Source organism: Tupaia chinensis, unplaced genomic scaffold, assembly GCF_000334495.1.
Source record: "Tupaia chinensis unplaced genomic scaffold, TupChi_1.0 Scaffold000627_1, whole genome shotgun sequence".
NCBI lineage: Eukaryota > Metazoa > Chordata > Mammalia > Scandentia > Tupaiidae > Tupaia > Tupaia belangeri.
This window is the reverse complement of record NW_006160147.1, coordinates 5,335,525-5,345,298: the sequence shown is the minus strand read 5'-3', so window position 1 is coordinate 5,345,298 and position 9,774 is coordinate 5,335,525.

The window sequence follows — 9,774 nt, the reverse complement described above, 5'->3', positions numbered from 1 at the left end:
TTTGCATATTCTAAACATTTGATAGAAATAGAATAGCACAATTCCATTTATGGAAAAACATTGCCCATAAACAAAATCATACATTTAGCTTAATATTTTCATAGTGCATCCGTATCAACCCTTCACTCCTTTTTTATTGATGAATAATATTCTAGTGTATAGATATACCCCATTTTGTTTAGACATTCATCAGCCGAAGGGTATTTATATTGTTTCCACTTTTTGGCTATTATGAATGACCCTGCTATGAATATTTGTGTACACATTTTTGTGTGGGTATCTCTTTAATCTTTTTAAAATATCTATGAGTGGAATTGTTGAGTCATATGATAACTCTCTTTAACATTTTAAGGAACTGCCAGATTGCTTTCCAAAGTTCCTGCCCCATTTTATGATCCCAGTGTATTGAGATTCCAACTTTTCCACAGCCTTTTTAACACTTATTATTTATTTTTGAAAATTTTAGCTACCCTAATGGATGTGTAGTGTTACTGCATAATAGTTTTGATTTGATTTTCTTTAATTATTAATGAAGTTGAACACCTTTTTTTGTGCTTATTGCCTATCCATATATCTTTTTTAGTGAAATGTCTAATCAACCTGGGTCATCTTTTTATTATTGAATTTTAAGAATTTGGGCCAGCAGATGGTGTAGCAGATGGCTGCATCACGGGACTCAAACCACGATTGATCATGTGGACTCACATGATCAATCGTGGTTTGAGTCCCGGACCCAGACCTTGTGGCTTGTTTTCTCATTCTCTCTCTCTCTCTATCTCTCTATGGTCAAATTGAAGAAGAAGAAGAATAAATAAGATGAAATAAATAATTTTTTTTAAAAAAGAGTTCTTGATATATTTTAGATATCACGCTCCTTACCTGATATTATTTGCAAATATTTTCTCCCATTCTGTGTGTTATCCTTTCACTTTCTTGATTGTGTCCTTTAAAGCACAAGTCTTATTTTGATGAAATCCAGTTTATCTATTTTTTTTTATATTGCTTATGCTTTTGGCCTTCAACAGATTGAATGAGATCTGCTCACATTGGGGAATATATAAGAAACCAAAGTCATAAATCTGTACTGTTATCTTGTATACATTTATAGTTTAAGCTCTTACATTTAGGTCATTGATCCATTTTGAGTTAGTTTTTATATGTGATATAAATAGAAGTTCAGTGGGGGTTTTTTTGCACATGAATATCCAAATGTGCCAACACTATTTGTCACACTAATTGTCATGTTACCCTTATTGAAAATCATAAATGTGTAAGAATTTACTTGTAGATTCTCAATTCTATTTCATTGTCTTGTATGTCCTAGCCTTATATCAGTATAACACTGTATGAATTACTGTAAATTTGTTTGACATTGGGAAGTGTGAGTCCTCCAGCTTTGTTCATCTTTTTCAAGGCCATTTTGACCATGCCAGGTCTCCTGAATTTTCAATACGAATTTAGAGCCATGTGATGGTTGACTTTATGTGTCAACTTGACTGAGCCAGAGTGTGCAGAGATTTGGTTAAGCATTTTTCTGGGTGTGTATGTGAGGATATTTCTAGGCGAAATTAACACTTGAGTCAGTAGACTAAGTGAAGAAATATGTTTTCCTCCGCAGCGTGGGTGGGCCTGTCCAATCAATTGAAGCTCTGAACAGATTAAAAACCCTAAGCAAGGAAGAATTCACTCTCTCTCCTGATTGTCTTCAAGCTGGGACACTGGTTTTCTCCTGCCTTCAGAGTTGGACTAAGACTGAAACTTACAAAATTGGCTCTCCTGGTTCTCAACTCTCCATACTTGGATTATAACCATGCCATTGGTTCTCCAGGGTTTCCACCTTGCCAGTTGCAGATTTTGAGACTTCCATACCTTCAAAATCCATATATTGTATTGATTCTGTTTCTCTGGAGAATCTTGACTAATGTAGATCAGCTTGTCAAGTTCTTCCAAAAGAGCCAATTGAGATTTTGATAGAGAGTACATAGAATCTATATTCATTGTCCAGGTTAGTAATATTTTGTTTTTCTTTTTTTTTTTCTCTCCAGCAATTCAAAGGTATTCTCTTATTTTATGACTTTCACTGTTTCTTTTAAGAAGATAACTGTTAATATCATAATTAGTCATTTGAAAGTAGTTTTTCTTTATTTCTGATTATTTCTAACATATTTTTGTCTTTAGTTTTCAGCCTAAATGTTGTTTTTTAACTATGATGTGCCTAAATCTTGGTTTGTGTGTGTGTGTGTGTTCAGATTGTTTGTGAGGGTTCTTACATCTATGGTCTCATGTGTTTTAACTCAGTATTTAAAGATTTCCTTTATTAAATTTTTTAAAGAATTATTTTATTTAACTTTATTTATTTATTTTAATTTGACCAGAGAGGGACAGAGCAAGAGGAAGAGAGAGGGAAAGTGAGAAAGCAAGCCACCAGGTCTGGGACTCGAACCATGCTTGGCCATGTAGGAGTCCAGCACCCTTAACCACTATGGCAAATGCCAGCCCCAGTATTTAAAAATTTTCAATTAATATCTCTACAAATATTGTTTCTGTCTCACACCCTCTCTTGTCTCTCCTTCAGGACCTCAGTTACATGTATACTGGACTTATTCACCATTTTCTATGTCTTTTATGTTTTTCCATTCCTTTACTTCTCCTTTTTTTAAATTCTGAGTATTTTCTCTCCTTTCATTTTATTTATTTATTTTCCCAGGGTGCACATGTGCTTGTCAGAGAGAGACTGAGAGATAGAGAGACGGAGAGGGAAAAAGCAACCCCCAATGTAGCACAGCCATACTTCAATCCTTCTCTTCCATTTCTCCTCTTGGGATTTCAGGCACACACGAGCACATACTCAGTATGATTTTCAAGTTGTTAGAGCCAGAATTCAATCACATGATTGGCCATATGGGACTCAACTCCTTAACCACTGGGCCACAAGGCTGACCCTCAACTTGTCGCCTATTAAAAATAAGGCTGACATGAACATTTATGTGTAAATCTTTGTATGGTTTATTTTCTCTTAGATAAATAACTAAGAGTTAAATGGTTGAGTCATATTACAGGTATTTAACTTTTAAAGAAACTGTAAAATTGTTTTTCCAAAGTGATTGTGCCATATTGCATTTTCAACAGTATAAGAGAGTTTCGTTTCCTCCACATCCTCCCCAATACTTGGTGTCATTGGTCTGTTCCATTTTAGCCAATAGGTTTGATGTACTATCTCATTATGGCTTCAATTTGCATTTGCATAATGACAGATGATGTTGAGTTATGTATTTCTTGTTTTGGCATCTATTTATCATCTTTTACATTTGTTCAAAACTTTTCCCATTTTTTTATTGCATTGTTTTCTTATAATTAATTGAGTATTCTTTATATGGCCTAAACATAAGTTCTTTATTATAAATAAGATTTACAAATATTTTTTATGAATTATGTTTTCATTTTCTTGGGCATCTTTTGAAGAATAGAAGATTTTAATTTTGCTAAGGTGCAATTTATCAGTTTGTTCTTTTATGAATTACATTTTTTGGTGTCATACCTAAGAAATCTTTGAGTAACCCAAAGTCACAAAAGTTTTATCTCAAGTTTTCTTCAAGTAGTTTTGTAGTTGTAGGGTATACATTTAGATCTATAGAACTATGGTCATTTTGAGTTTGTTTTTTTTTAAAAGAGATTTTTGCTATAGGGTGCGAATGCTCACCAGAGAGACAGAGATGGACAGAGAGACAGAAAGTGAGAAATGACCCTCCGGGAGGATGGCCACACTGCAATCCCTTCTCCTCCATTCTTCTTTTGAGATTTTGTGCACAAATGCACATGCACCTTGCATGAGTTTTAAGTTACTGGGTCCAGGACTCGAATCACAGTCGACTATGTGGGAGTCTAGCGATGTAACCATTACACCACCTGCTGGTCCTTCACTGAACTTTCTTATTAACTCTGATAGATTTTCTAAGATTCCATTGGATATTTCCACCTAGACAAGTATGTCATTTACAAAGAAAGTTTTACTTCCTCATTTCAAATCTGATTGACTTTTACTTTTTCTTAAATTGAAATGCGATTTAGCGGTCTTGAAACCAAAGGGTCCTAAGATTTAATGACAACTCCACCATGACTCACTGTGTAACTTTGGGCAAGTCACTTTCCCTCTCTGAACCTCAATTACTCTCCAAAACGGTCTGATATCTTCTGTGATCAGTATGTTCCCTCCCACATCTAACATTCAGTGAGACTAACAATGCACTCAGAAATGCTTCCACACTCTTGTTCATAATCCAGAGCTTCCTGCCCCGAGGCCTCTGAGTCATACCCTCTTCCCATTAAACCATTGACTCATTGTGCTCATGACAGTTGGGTTGAACGGGTGAATATCACCTTTTCTCTTCAGCTTTCCAATGAAATATGGGAGTGGCTGTATTTAATCATATTTTCACCATTTACTGTACTGTCTCCTGTAAGAAAGGCTCAGTCTTCAGAGAAGAGTGGATAGTCTGTATTTCAGCAAAGGCCAAATTCATGAAAAAACTAGCGGAGGGCCACATATAAGTAAAGAGCAATTTTATTTTGTTTCTTATTTAAGAAGTTCTGGGTTTTTTTTTTTCATGGTTTGAGATTTGATTTTACCATAACCCACAATCGACAAATTTGATAATTTCTGTGACAAACTCCATTAGAACTATTTAGCATTACAAGTATGACGAATAACATACTAATATGTAATGGATATCTAAGAACCTTATACATTTTCGGAATATCCATCAACACAAATTTCTATACACAGAGAGCTAAACAACTTTTCATATTTAACCATGTTTCCCATATAATTTTAACACATCAGAAAGTCTAATCTGTCTTTTTTGTTTTAATTGTGGCAATACTCAGCACCTTTTCTTCTTTTTTTAACTTTTCTCTTTTTTGCATCCTAAAATTTATTATTATTAATATTATTATTATTTACACATTCAATCACTATACATCATTTAGATTGTAAAAAAAAAACTTTACCCAGCATGGTATACACCTCAGTCTGGCCCAGTTGAGAATACTATACACATTCTCATTAACAGATAATAAACCATATCTGCGTCCCATAAATGTCTTACTCTCTATTTTCCCCCCAAATTTCATTTCCTATGCTCTTCTCCTCCCACACTCTCCTTCCACTTTATCTCTAGTGTCCATGAAAATTTTTAATGCTTTTACGCCCTCCAGTCCTTCAGTCTCTACCATAGAATGCGGACAGTTGGTATGTGTTAAGTGGAGACATACAATGTCTCTCATAGCTTAACTTGCTTCACTTAGCAACGAATCTTCCATATTCATCCACTTCCTATCAAATTCCAGGCCCTTGTTGTTTTTTATGGCTGAATAATATTCCATGGAGTATATGTGCCACACTTTTTCAATCCATTCATCTGTTTGTGGACATTTGGGTTGTTCCGTGTCTTAGTAATCATGAATAATCCTGGAATAAATACAGTTGTTCAAGTTCTTTTCCAATAAAGTGTTCTCCTGTCCTTTGGGTAGATACCCAGGAGTGGAACTGCTGAATCAATTTGAAGGTCTTTGAGGAACCTCCATATTGCTCTCCACTGTGGCTGCACCAATTTCCATTCCCACCACATCCCCTCCGGCACTTATTGCTTTTCTTTTTTTTTTTTTTTAATCTTCGCCATTCTGACTGGGGTTAGGTGGCATCTCATTGTGGTTTTGATCTGCATCTCCCTTATTATGAGGGATGTTGAGCATTTTTTCATATGCTTTTTGACTATTTGTATGTCTTCCCTAGAGAGTTGTTTATTCAGCTCATTTTCCCATCTTTTATTGGGTTAATCATTTTCTTCCAGGTACGCCGCTTTGGTTCTCTGTGTATTCTGGTTATCAGTCCCTTATCTGAGGCACAGTTAACAAATATTCTCTCCCATTCCAAGGATTGTCAATTCACACTAATTACAGTGTTCTTAATCTGATGTAACCCCACCTGTCTATTTTGGAGATAAAGGCCTCTGCTTTGGGGGTCTTACTTAAGAAGTCTTTGCCTACCCCCATGTCTCCCAGAATCTCTCTAGTGTTTTCCACCAGTAGTTTTATAGTTTGCAGTCTTAGGTTTAGATCTTTGATTTACTTTGAATTGCTTTTTGTTAATAGTGACGGATAGTGGTTCAGATTCATCTTTGTGTAGGTGGATACCCAATTTTTCCAGCACTATTTGCTAAAGAGATTTTCCTTTTCCCACTGGATTAACTGGTACACTTTGTCAAAGATCAGTTGGCTATATGATTTGGGGTTTATTTATGAGGTTTCTACTCTGTTCCATTGGTCCTCAAGTCTGTTTTTGTGCCAATACCATGCTGTTTCGATTATCACAGCTTTGTAATATATTTTTGCATCAGCAAGTGAGATGCCCCACACACTACTCTTCTTGCACAGGATAGCTTTAGCAATATGGGGTCTTATATGATTCCAGACAAATTCTGTGATTGTCTTTTCTAGATTTGTGATTGCAAAGTATTTCTTTTCTACAACATACAAAGAATTTAACATTGGCTGGGACCAGCAGGTGGCTTGGTGGTTAAGGCATTGGACACTCCTGCATGGCCGACCATGGTTCGAGTCCCAGAACTGGTGACTAACTTTCTCGCTTTCTCTCTCTCTCTGTGTCTCTATCTCTGTGTCTCTCTCTGGTCAAATTAAAACAAATGGATGAATAAATAAAACTAAATAAATAATACTTTTTAAAAAAGAATTTAACATTAGCACAAATACTTTTTTTTCTTTTGGGTCACAGTAACTTTTGTAGCATATGAAAACAGCATAACTAGAGATAGAATCTTAAACATTAAGAAACCAAATTTAGACTCTCCAAGGAAAGTGAATACATGACTAGTAGCTTCTCCAAGGAAAGTGAATGTATGACTAATCACTTACACCAAAAGTACTGAAAAAAGTGTCTATCTAACATGGAGTTTTTATTCATTTTTGTTCAATTCTCTTGTTTATTTATTTATTTATTTATTTATTTATTTATTTATTTTCTCTTATGTCTGTCAATCTCTTTAGTTTTCCCGGTATAGCACTCCCTTCAGTACTTCTTTAAGAGCCGGTAGGATATTGGTAAATTCTTTCAGGTTTTGTTTATCTGAGAATGTTTTTTATCCTTTCTTTCCATTTAAAGGATAATCTTCCCAGGTATAGTAATCTCGGTTGAAACTATTTTTCTTTTAATGCTTTGAATATATCTTCCTGTTCTTCCCTTGCTTGCATTGTTTCCGCTGAGAGGTTCAGTGTTAGCCTGGGGGGGGATATCCTTTGTAGGTAACTTGGCATTTCTCTTACTATTTTAGAATCTTTTCTTTATTGGTGATTTTGGCCAATCTGGCTATGATGTGCCATGGAGAGGATATTCTTGGGTTGAAGAAGTTTTTCTTTTTCAGCACATGACTTTCCCTAGCTTTTGAATTCAGTCCTCATAAATAATGCAGTGTTATACTGTGCTGAGATGGGATAGGATAAGACAGGCAAAAAGCTGAAAAAACCACTGTCCTGTCCTCCAGGAACTTAAAGAGTCCAGAAGGGGAGTGGGTCTTTTGCTCTTCACCCAGATGGAGAGGGACAGACAAAGTCACAGTGGTCTATGTAGGATTCAAGCCTGAATCCTTTCCCCAAGATAAGTCTAAAATAAGGACTCTGGGTAATCCTAAGCCATGCTAGAACTGAAGGATAGAGAGGATGTTTTTATTCTTTTGAGTCACCCACACCTGGACCTTATTTCTACATTTGGAATGCCCCTTTTTCTGAGAAAGAGTCTAGCCACCATCAAAGGAAAGGCTTTTCCAGTCTCCCAGGCATCCAGAGCAGAGGTCATAATCTAGACCCATCCAGTCAGATGCACCTCAAGCTCTGAATCCCAAGCTGGTGATACAGGAAACACACAAACTCCTTTCTGGTAGTGGAAGGCAGCAGTGGTAGCAGCTGCATCTGGTGCCCCAAGACAGGAGTAGTACATCTAGGTTCTAGGATCTGGAATCATCTATTTCAATTCTTTCATTTTACACATGCATCATGGAAATAAGTGAAGACTCGCCCACAGAGAACAGGAAAAAGACTATTCAGAGCTTGCTATAGCAAGGGAGTTGGTCACCGTTTCCTGCATTCTGGTGGAGACTCCAAGAGGAGTGATAAGTTAGAAGAGGGAACAATAATTAGGAAATATGTTAGCTATGTATCAAATCCTGGCTATTTAGGGTCAATTGCTATAGGGCTTATTGCTTCATAGGCTCATTGTTAGAAGTAGAGGCCTAATTTTCTACAAGTCTGACTTGAACACAGTAGGCTGTCTTCCAAGGTTGGTTACTATAGATAATGTGTTGGTTTCCTAGGCAGATTGCAGATCAAGTTCTATTTTTATATGTGACTTGGCCATTGTCCATTTGTACATTGTGTCTGTCAGCAGAACTGAGGCCCAGAGAAGAATAACTTAAGATCTAAAAGCTAATAGTAACCAAAGCTAATAGATTAGCCTGAGATTTAGCATAGTGATCTTGTCATCTCAGAAAGAATTTAATTCTAATTGTAAAGGAGACAAGGTTTGGATCCATGGAAAAAATGAAATTCAACACAGATGTCATAGAGATAAGTTACACCAGAAAGTTAATGGTTAGTGTGGCAAGATGTCTCACTACTTTCCTCTTATACAGACAGACCTATTACTGGTCAAGTGCTTCCCATGTACTGGGCATTCTATCCATTAGATCCTGCAAGAAAACTTTCCAAACCTAGAGAAGCACTCAAAGATTCAGTCCCAAGAAATATAGAGGACCCCGAATAGAATCAACCCAAGAAGATCTTCTCCAAGACACATTATAGCCAGATTGATCAAAACCACAGACAAAGACAAGATACTAAGATTGGCAAGAGAAAAACGGCGAGTTACCTACAAGGGGTATCCAATCAGACTAACAGCAGATCTCTCATTGGAAACAATGCGAGCGAGGAAAGAATGGGAAAATATATTCAATGTGTTAAGGGAAAGGCAATTTCAACTGAGAATACTGTACCCAGCAAGATTATCGTTCATTTGGGAAGAAAAGACACGAACATTCTCAGATAAACAAAACCTGAAAGAATTTACCAGCACCAGACCAGATCTCCAAGAAGTTTTTAAGGGAGTGCTATCTCAGTAAAATTAAATACAGACACACAGAAATAAGAGTTCAAAAACTAAGAAAATGGGCATCTGGATTGTAGGGACAATGTATGGAGATGAATATTATATCCCAGAATTCAATCTGGAAGATCGAACCTCAACAGAAGAAAGATTAAGTACAAGAGACTGAACTGATGAAACAACATTCTGTGACTTGACTAAAATATTTCTGCTTTTCTTCTAAGCTTTGTTGTCCGGTTTTAAAGGATTTTTGTCCCGTCTTGAGCTGTCGATAAGTTCATGTACCTACTATTTGAACAGAATACTAACCTGTTTCTAGGCTTTAAGTTTCAAGGAAATATCCTTACCAGTTCAAAACTGCTTTTCTTGAAACCATCGGCTGATCTTGCTATTGAAAGTAGTTAGATTACTTATGATATTGTGTGATCAACGAAATGTTGGGGGAAAAGGAATGGAAGACAACTGTATATAGCAGAGATAGTGTAATAAGCAAGTGAGAAAGGGCAGAGGGTCAAACATATGGTAAAAACATATATATACATATATATATGAAAGTAGAAATGAAATATTATTGATGATAACATGCATGATTAAGCCACTATGCA